The following is a 10,045-nucleotide window of genomic DNA, read 5'->3' on the forward strand; positions in this document are numbered from 1 at the left end:
AATTTTAGAAATCGTACAACCATTAGTCAATAAAACACATTAATTCACAACAAACTGCAAATCTTTTAGCCCAATATTATCTACTACAAATTAGACCAAATTTGGGGCTCATTTAATCACTACACAATATCCACAACAAACTACAAATATTTTAGTCATAAACTCAACAACCCTAGAAATAAGATGATTGAAAACCCAAAGAAAAATCTAGCGTAAAAAAAGAAAAGACTTTTACTAAGACAACTGCTTAAACGCCGCATCAGTTCAGACTCACTGGGATTCTTCTTCTTTAGTTTGTGGCAAAGGGATTAGGATTGATTTTGAGGTATGTATGGTGTAAATTTTGATCTCCCGAAAACAGGGAACTTCGTTTGTATTTATAAGAATGACTTATTACAAACTAGTTAATCGAAATTACAACAGAAGCGGAGGGAATGCCCTCCTTGTTTAATGTGGAGATTTTCGGTAGCTACAGGATGCTTCGCTTGATTCTCGCACCGAGTCTGCTTCCCTTGGACGGTTCGACTGAGGTTGCTGGCGAGCTTCAGTACGCAGAAGAGGCTCGGATTGATAGAGTTCGAATCTCCTAGTTCGACGGCGATCAGGGCTCGGAACTAGAAGAGGATGTTACAGTGCAAAGATTATGCAAAGAGCTTGCCGTTGACCCGATCGGGAGTCGAGGGCTAGTGGTTCGGTTAACTGATTGGATCAATCAATTAACTATGGGCGAACTGCTGAACGTAACCTCTTTACTGTGGCTGGAAGAAGCTCTTAAATAGAGGGGAGACAGCTTGGTTGCTCCTTGAATCATAGGATGTGACCATGTACTGTTGAGAGGTATCTTGCGGCTCACCTGTACTATGATCGGTCATTCGAGGGGCCCGTGTTTCACATCATGTGGTGTAAGAGTGAAAAGGCCCCTTTCTCGTATGTTAGATAGCTGCTGCCCAACACTCGAGTGTATTTGGCCAGCTTGCCAAATGCCGGCGAATCCAGACCTTGACTGGGACAGGTGAGGTGAACTGCATTTATGGAGGCGCAGGTTAATCTGGCGTCTATCCGATCACTCGTGCTGTGAGCGGCTATTCGACGGGCTTGGAGTACTGTGCCCTCTCCCTTCACATCACGAGAAGTGGGATGATGGGTGCCCAGTACTCGAGTGGGTTTGGACAGCTCGCCGGATACCGATGAATCTAGTTCTCGACTCGGACGGGCGAGGTGAACTGCATTTATGAGTGCGTAGGCTGATTTGGCGCCTGTCCGCTCGCTCGTACTGTGAGCGGCCACTCGACGGGCTTGGAGCACTGTGCGCCCTCCCCTCACATCACGGGAAGTGGGGAAGGGCCGTCAGGTACGAATTTGGCTCTCGACTTGTGCAAGCGAGTCGAGTAAGCGGGCGAATTTGGATGATATTGACTCAGGCAGGCGAGTCAATCATACAGGCGAATCTGGGTAACTTTGGCTCATGAGGGCGAGCATGCCCTACCGGCGAATCTAGATGACTTTGGCTCATGAGGGCGAATATGGGGCTCCGGTGAATCTAGATGACTTTGGCTCATGAGGGCGAATATGGGGCTCGTGCGGTTTGGGTTCGCACCAGTGAGCCCAACCTGTTGTACAAATTCGTGGCGGTAATTTTTACCGTCTACAAGACTCCCTTCAAAGTTTTCAGACCTAAGCCAATTTGTGTGTGGTCTGGAATACTTTGAATAAAGAAGTTCTTGGCGAGTCAGGTGTATTTGGCCTTTTCTAGGATTTTTAGCAAACCCTCGGCTATCAACGGGTTTGATTTGCCTTTACCGATTACCGTTTGAATCGGGCTAGCCATACTATTCCCCTCAGTATGATGAGTTGTCGAATAGTTTTCCTTAGGCTTAATGCTAAGATTTCTACTCTAACCCTTAACCGTCTGAGGCGTGGGTTTGGGATGAGATCATTTCGTCGGTGGTCCCTGACTTTAGACGAGTAGTGTCATCTGTTACCCGCCCTCAAAGGCGAACAAATCGTTCGGACAAAATTCATTTTCGCAGGCAAAATTTGAATTTGCGGGGTCGAGCCAGGCTTTTGTAGGCGAAACCCTTCTTTTGGGCGGAATTAGGTTCGGTAGGAGTGATCCACGCGTCCGCCGATGGGGCTTCGTGCTTTCCAGCTAAGGCGGCATGGTTCCGTCAGGTCGCATCAATTATGATTCGACAATCTGACGTTAGCTTCGTGCGTCTCGTTCGAATCGTGGCCGCGGTTTTCGAATCCAACCGTCAGATCCAGCCGCCGATTTCGGCTCGGGTTCCGGGTTTCGACCGGCTTGTCTCCCGCTTCGACGGTTCCTTCGAAATGTTGGGAGCCATCTAGACCGTTGATTTCGATCGTGGTCACATCTCTCGTCCGCTAGCGTTTTGCCTCTTGGGGGCGATCGTGGCCATGTAAGCAACTCCGCCCTTAAATAGGCTTTGTTCCCTTCCTTTGAGAGTTACCGTGCTCAGGAATCTTGAAAATTTTCTAAAGAGAGAGAATTCCCACCTCGTCCCCCAATGGCGCCGAAATCTAAGAAGTGTGTTGCGAAGGGAGGAGGTCCTAGACGCTATTCCGACCGCCTCGCTGCCGGTGCACCCGCTAGCGTGCCTGAGACGCACTCGAGTAAGTCAAGGGGTTTGTCTGACGACCTTGTATTGGTCGGGTTGGGAGGATGAGCATCGCTCGTCTTCCCCGGTGGATTCTGTCGTCTTTCGGCAGTTTCCCTGATTTGGATAAAATCGCCCCTTTTCAGGCGGATTTTACCCTTATTCACAGAGGATGACCTCTGTCTTTACAGGCGAAATTAACCTTTATCGGGTGAAGGCGAACTCGTTTTTTGATAGGTGAGTTCGACTTTTCTCTGGTAAAGGAGAATACCGCTTATACAGGCAGATCTCGTTCTCGTCAAGCGGATTTCACTTTCTGACAGGCGGATTCGCCCGCCTTGGCTTGATAGGCGGATTTACCCCTAGGGCAGACTCTGTCCTGATTCTTTGATTCTGTCTTGCAGCGACCTTTTTCGACGAAGCTCTCCCGAAGGGCGTGGCCATCGGTCTCGTCGGAGGTACAGGCTATACTGCACCTCCCCGCTCCCGAAGGGCGTGGCCATCGGTCTCGCCGGAGGTAGAGGCTATACTGCACCTCCCCGATTCCTCTCCTTGGATCCGGTGCCCATGTTCGCCGCTGATAAGCCGGACGGCCTGATAAAGAGAGTCACCGACGGTCATCCTCTGATGTTACGTGAGTTGATTACCGACGCGATGCTGACAGACGAAGCCAGGACAGAGTTACAAAAGCCTCAGTTCTTGTTCGGTGATGCCACGACTGATCCTTCCGCCCTGTTGATCAAGGAGGGCAGGTGGTTCCGCGTAGTGGACGGGATCCACTATTATCTTCCTAGCATGCCGAAAGGGTTCTCGATCGTCGAGTTGCGGTCTCTCGTGGTCCCCAGAGTGATGAACTGGGATTTGACCCCCACTCAAGACGGGGTTACTTACGGTGTCTTTATAGGCTCCATGGCTGGATACGGGGTGGAGAGCTCTTGCAAACGCGTGACAGGCCTACGCCCTGGCCTACCATTCAATGAGCTGCCCACAGGGGAGACGATAGCAGTTGCGGAGACTTTCCGTCATCGCTTCTTCCAGGCTAGTGGGAGATTTCCCCCAAAAGACTTTCGAGCCCCGGGATGGGTCTACTCCGTGCCTGGCAGCCACACCTGGTGGTCCAAGATCACTGACTACGTTTTGGCTGAGAATTCTGACCTCGCGGATTCAGAATTGTTTGTGGCCATTCGGGCCACCCGTCACGGTTTGAAGATTAACGCCCCCCAGTTCCACAGCATTTTGGAACTATATTGCGTGGATAGTGGCACGTTCTTCACCCCCAATGGTGAGCTTGACATAACCCTCCACGAGATGTATGACGTGTCAGGGCTGCCCCTGGGAGACTTCTCATATGAGGAGTACATCCCGGGCCAAGATGAGATTGACCAGCTTTCAGACCGTTACCCCTTGGTGGTTGAGACTCTATGGGAGTTGCTCTGTCACTACGATATCTGCCTCAACACCTTAGGGGTGGTGGACCACAAAGGGAAGAAGAAGAGGGCTCCAGGGATCAGCCACAAGAACTGGGCTGATTACTTGTTCCTGGAGAATGATGTCAAAGGGAAACCTGCTCTTCCGCTGGGCGAGTGTGATCAGTCCGAAGTGGAGAGGAGGACAGCCGAGGGGGGGAGCCATCGTGACTCTTGAGCATGACGAGGACGGATTCAAATTCGGCACGGTCTTCCATTCGTTTCACCACCAGGCCAAGTCCCCTATATCCGGGAAGGCTCAAATTCGGCACGGTCTTCCATTCGTTTCACCACCAGGCCAAGTCCCCTATATCCGGGAAGGCTCTGCTCGCGGGATACCTCATGTTACCATTCGTTTCACCACCAGGCCAAGTCCCCTATATCCGGGAAGGCTCTGCTCGCGGGATACCTCATGTTATGGTTGAAGAGGTGCGTGGTACCCATTCATTCTTTTGAGGCGCTTCCGGTGGAGGTCGTGTTTCCCGCGGTTCGCTTGGCCCATGGGAAGTCCTACGCTTTGGTGTCGGCTATGGTGGCATGCATCCATCGGGGACTCCGCATACTGTCGGTGCAATTCTGCCGTGTATCGACCGTCGACTAAGGGGAGGGAGAGGTCGTCAGGACCCCCAACCCTAGGGTGGGGTTGCCGTACACTTACTTGATGGCGTGGTTCGTGTACCATTGCGAGTGCTTGATGAGTGCCCCGGCGACTCTTCAAAGAGACGAGTTCGTTCCCTTCGTCCAGCGCCTGGAAAGGTGCTCCTGGAAGTGTAAGGACATCCCTGATGCGCGGAAGACGCTCTCCTATTTTGGCTACTATAATTTCCGCTGATTCTTCCCCTACTTCAGCGGAGGAGGGTATGGGGAGTCTCTTAGGGATGTATCGACGGTGGACCATCACACCGTCCTTTCCCACGGTGCTTTTCGATGGTTGGTGAACATCCGACCAGGATACCACATCCTGCGAATAGGCTCTGTGTGCTACCTCGAGCCATACATCCCTTGCAGGTTTGCCCGCCAGTTTGGGTACGACTAATTGTACGTGGGAAACATCAATCCCTACTTGCACTTCGAAGGAGGGCTGGTGGATGGAGCCCGGGGATGGTTCTGGACCCATGCTGGTGGCACCCAGGCCCATTTTGAGCTACCCGCGAAGGATCGTGATCTGCACCATACGCTCTTGTACTGCCGGTGGTATCGGGACGCCAGCGCCAATTCTGAGGGCTTTCGGTTCCAGAGTTCCTTCTTGGTGGAACAGGGACGTCCTCCCAGAGGATCTCTTCGTACTTCGAGGCGGAGGGGCCGCCAAACTGCTAAGGAGTGGTTTTCAGAAGATCCGGCTGAAGACATCAAGGGTTTTGATGTGGGTCTAGATGAATCTGAGGCACCGGAGGCCCGGGTTCCCTCCCCTAGTCTTCCATTGGATCCCCCTGGTAAGCAGAGAGAATCTGACGAGTTAATCCGGGCGGGCGAGTGTCTGAAACAAGCCCGGAGCATAATAGCTGGACGGATGGGGATGCCCCTCCTATCTCCGAGTAGCTCGCTTCTCTCTAAGAGACAGTGGCAGACAGCGGCGAACGCGTCCAGCGTCGAAGATGGCCAGAAGGCCCATCGTGAAGAGGATGGATGAGACCGCCCATAGCGGCGAATAGTCAGATGACACAAGCACAGGTGATCTTCCTAGAGTGCCCACTGCCTCCGGCTAGAGACTGCTTCAGGTTCTGCTCCTCCTGCCGTGTCGGGGCGGTAGCTCGGTGACCTCGAAGGGTACTCCTCTGCTGTCTGGTGTGAGGCCACAGGCGAGGGTTTCAACGACTCATACATCTACCTCAGGAGGTAGCCTTTAGTGCAGTACCTTCGGGTGTAAAGTCGAATATGCACCCCCTGACGTTTGTGTTTTCATGCAGGTGCAGTCGAGAGGGTAATCTCCATTCCTTCTGACGAAGAGGAGGGGACTGGAGTCGAAGAAGAGCTCGGTGGCTCAGGTAAGCGTAGGTCCTAGTGTTGTTGGCCCCTGTGTATTGAATTGTCGATGGGGCTCACCGCCAATGGGGCTTTCCTCGAGAGACATTTGCTAACCCTCTTCTTACATGTGCAGCCGATCCTGCCCACGAAGTTGCCGGTAAAGAGGATCCTCCTTCTTGGGCAGCTCATTCACCTGGAGAGATGGGCGAATCAGAGGCGGATGATGACGTCTCGGTTCATGAGGTGATATCGAGCAAGGAGGAGGCGTTGGCTCGCAAAGACGTGCCAGGTTAACGGGGGGAAAGTCCTGTTTCTGGAGAAGCGTCGGTTGGGGGTGGACCACCGCCGCAGGAGTCTCGGACCCAAGGGGAGATCCCCGCTCAGTTAGTGAACACTTCCTCGTCTTTGGTGACTGTCGGTGTTTAGCAGGCATGTCGGCTTTGGCAGTGCCTGTCGCCACTTCTACCGTCATGACTACCGGTACCTTGGTCGGGGCTTTGACCATGACGTCCGCGGTGGGTGAGGCTAACCTCTCCTCTTTGGAACGCTCGCGTAAAAGGAAGGTGGCCCAAGTCTTGGCTAACTTCCAAGACACTCTAGCTGACTGCATCAAGCTCGCATTGGAAGAGAGTTGCCCCTTTGAGGAGTTCAAAGAGGATCTCGATTATGACATGGTCTTCTTGATGAAGAAGCTTGGCGCCACCGCGGCTAAACCGTATTTCCAGCGCTTGAAAGAGGTGGAGCGGGCCATTCAACAATTGCTTACTCTTCGCACGAGGAGTTCCAAGATTGTTCATCTCGCGTCTGGCGAAGTTCGAGCGGCATTAGAGGAGCGCGATCGCAAGTTGAACGAGACTATGTCATTAGAGGCAAGGTTGTCGGCAGAGTTGGAGCAGGTCAAGGCCAAGAACGAGCGAGCGATTCGTGAGCAACAAACGGCAGACTCCCGCTTCTCTCGCCTGTCTTCTGAAATAGCGAAGCTGAAGCAAGTTATAGCTAATGCGCAGGCCTCCTTAGCCAATCACGAGAAGGCTCGCGAACAGTTGGCAAAGGAGTTGGAGGGTATGGAATCTCGCCGACAACTGGTCGCTGGTTCCGTTGAAGAAAAGGATCGAGCCCTCAAGGAGGCCAGAGATACCGTCCAAGATTTGGTCTCGCGTACTGAGGAAGATCTTCGCTGAGAGATCCTGAGGAGGCTCGAGCTTCGTTACACTGGGGAGATTCGTGAGGTGGAGTTGCGGTTGAGAGCTTTGTAATTCGCCTTTGATTCCCCCTGTTGTACCAGAATTTCCTTTAATGAATGAAATTATCCTTTTGCTTCTAGTCGTTACTTCTTTTGTGTACGCTCCGTTTTTCTATTGCTTTTGCCATTGTTCAACATGGGTTCGCAGAGGAATCCTAGCTGCAGGAAGATTCTAATCATCGGTGAGTTCCAGGTGTAGACATGTTTTATCTGCAGGCAAAATTACGACTGACTCGACTTTTGGGGTGGTACGCGAGTCCTAAACGGCTCACACGTCAGTCGAGCTTGGGCATTATGAGTTTAAATGACGAATTCGACCCGCGGGCGTGCTCCGCTTTAAGTGGGCCACGTGTCGACTTAAGCATTAATACGCTCATTAGTTAAGACGACGTGGGCGCGCCACTTCGCATTAAAGTCGGTGTAGTGGGCCTCTTCGTTCCCCACGCCCGATTTGGGCCGTTGGTTGAAGATCGTGCCTAGAAACTGCCAGATCCTGGCCGCTCGTGCGAGATCCCGAATTGTTCGGCCTTACTCTCGACTATTTGGCTCTGAACGGTCCAATCGAGCGGTGGGCAACCGCCTTGGCTTGAGTATTTAATACCCCTCCTCCTTGTTAAGGGAGGTTGCAGTTTCTTTATCGTCTTCTTCGGAGAAAACTCGAATTTCCTCCTGTTGCACTCGGAATGGCACCGAAGGTAAAAAGGAGGCGCTTCGAAGAAGAGGAAGGAGGCGTCTTCTTCGGGCGCCGCCGGGGCCGCCGCCGCTGAAGGTATCTTTTCGTCCCAGCTTCCGTGTAGTCGTGGGTCGAGCAGGTACTTTTTGCTTAACTCTCTCCTGTGTTGTTGTTGTGTTTCACAGACCAAGGAGAGGCGTCGACTGCCGAAGAGCATGCGGCCGAGCCCATTTTAATTTTCGACGACGAGTCTGAGGGTACCGCGACTTCTTCCGTCTCTGGCTCCATTCCCCAGCCGGGAGCCGAACCTTGTCTCGAGATTCCACCTATCACGTCGCTCACTCCGGGTCAAGAGCCTGTACCCTCGAATTCTTTGTCCCTACGGGCTCGTCTTGAAGAGTTCGAGAATGCCGTGAAGCAGGTGATTTCCCTTGTCAGCCTTGGCATGGGAAGCTACAACGGCTTCAAACAGTCTCTCCTGGATCGCATGGTTGACCTCAGACGGCTGGGCGAAAACCGGATCGCGACGCGTTGCATGCAGAAGCTCCTTTTCCTGGAGTCACGCTTGGTGAGGCTAGAGATCTTGCTACGGGAAGGTCCGGAAGTTAATGTGGAGTCCTTCCTATCTCATATCAGGCGTCGGGAGGCTTGGGAGCAGGAGATCCGCTCTAGAGAAATAGCCGACCTGGAATCGAACGTCGCCTTCTGGGTGGGTCAGCAGCACTCATTAGAAGAGCGGATAGGCGACTTTGCTTCTACCATATCCCGCCTGAGAGCTGAGTTGTAGCAGGCAGAGGCGACTCTGAGGGGGCTCCAATCTGAGAGTGCCAAGGTTAGAAAGACTGTCGGGGAGGAAACTCGGAGCCTCTAAACATTGCGCCAGGAAGACGCTGCTGCCAGGTCGAGCTTTGAAGACCGGGCTCGGAAGGAGGCTGAAGACAAAGCCCGTGAGGATCACTCAAGGAGGGTGGCTACGGTCAAAGAAGAGCTTACATCCTTTAGCTTGTTGGACTAGGACCTCAGGTCTAGGACCGTGTTAAGACATTTTGCCGGTTTTGGTTTTGAAACCATGTCATGACTTGTTTGTTTATGAAATCATAACTTTGTTCAAATGTACTGTCTAGAAGCATCCAATGAAGTTCGTATTTTCTCGTTGTACACACATCTTTCTAACATGTCACCATTCAATGTTTTTCTTATATAGCCGCCGGCGATATCATGCCACAGGTGAAACTCCTCGAATGGTGACAAGTTTGCGTCGAAGGCTAAACTCAAATACAGGCGAGTTCACACTACAAGTAAACTCGAGTGATGGCGAGTTTGCATGGAAGGTGAAACTCGATTGATGGCGAGTTCGCGTTGAACGCTAAACTCGACCGCTGGCGAGTTTACACTACAAGCGAAACTCAATTGATGGCGAATTTGCGCTGAAGGCTAAACTTGACTACTGGCGAGTTTACGCTGCAAGCGAAACTCAATAATGGCGAGTTTGCGCTGGCGAGTTTACGCTGCAAGCGAAACTCAATTAATGGCGAGTTTGCGCTGGCGAGTTTACGCTGTAGGTGAAACTCGAACGATAACGAGTTCGCCCCATTTTAGGCGGCGGCGAACTCATGCCACGCGTCGGCCTACGGGCTTAAATGCTTGCTAGCTTAAGGCATTGTTAGGCGCATTAATGCTCATTAATGGCGAATCGACAGAACGCTTCGTCCCTCGTGCTCAATCCGATTGGTCGGTTTGGATTCCCGAGAGGGGTGGCTTTTATTGGCGCTGAGCTCGAAACGTCGTAGGACATCTGAGCCGTTGGATCGCTTGGGACAACAGATCTCGGCCGTAGGGTCTTTGTCTATATAGCGCACCCGCCCTCTCTCCAGCCAGGTCTTCGTGTCCTCGAAAGAACTCGCTAGAAGGGAACCGCTGCAGGAACTCTCTTTGACCCATGGCCTCTTCATCTGACCGCAGTGCCTCCGAAGGCGTGGACTCTTCTGCCACCATCGTCGGTGCTGGAGCGCCGCCAGCTTCCCCCGTGAGCTCGGTTCAAGGGTCTTCTGCACCGGACCCCACATTTCACCCCGCGTTC

Source organism: Asparagus officinalis, chromosome 3, assembly GCF_001876935.1.
Source record: "Asparagus officinalis chromosome 3, Aspof.V1, whole genome shotgun sequence".
In the NCBI taxonomy this organism is placed as follows: Eukaryota; Viridiplantae; Streptophyta; class Magnoliopsida; order Asparagales; family Asparagaceae; genus Asparagus; species Asparagus officinalis.